Consider the following 366-nt stretch of genomic DNA (forward strand, 5'->3'; position numbering starts at 1 on the left):
TTTCTTTCAAAAACACAATGGTCAGATACAACATATTTTTGAACTACCAAAACTTCAATATGGAGCTAAGCTGTGCCGACTGGCAGCAGGAATGGCATGTCACAGCCATTCCTGAGGAGATATGGGACTCTGTCCCACAGGAGGTACTGACCCACCTCCTGTTCTTCTATATGGATTACCATCGCCATTTGGAGCGATTGGAGGAGGAAAGACTGGCAGCTCTCCGCCAGCAAGAGCGAATCATCAGACTCGCCATTCTGTTTGTCGAGAGTAGGAAGAAGAAGAAATGATTTAATCTTATCTTCTTCCTGTTTTTCTTCATCATCATCTTTGTCAGGCTTCTTAGCTAGGACTAAGGCTGTTGAT

This window comes from Apium graveolens, chromosome 4, assembly GCF_009905375.1.
Source record: "Apium graveolens cultivar Ventura chromosome 4, ASM990537v1, whole genome shotgun sequence".
Lineage (NCBI taxonomy): Eukaryota > Viridiplantae > Streptophyta > Magnoliopsida > Apiales > Apiaceae > Apium > Apium graveolens.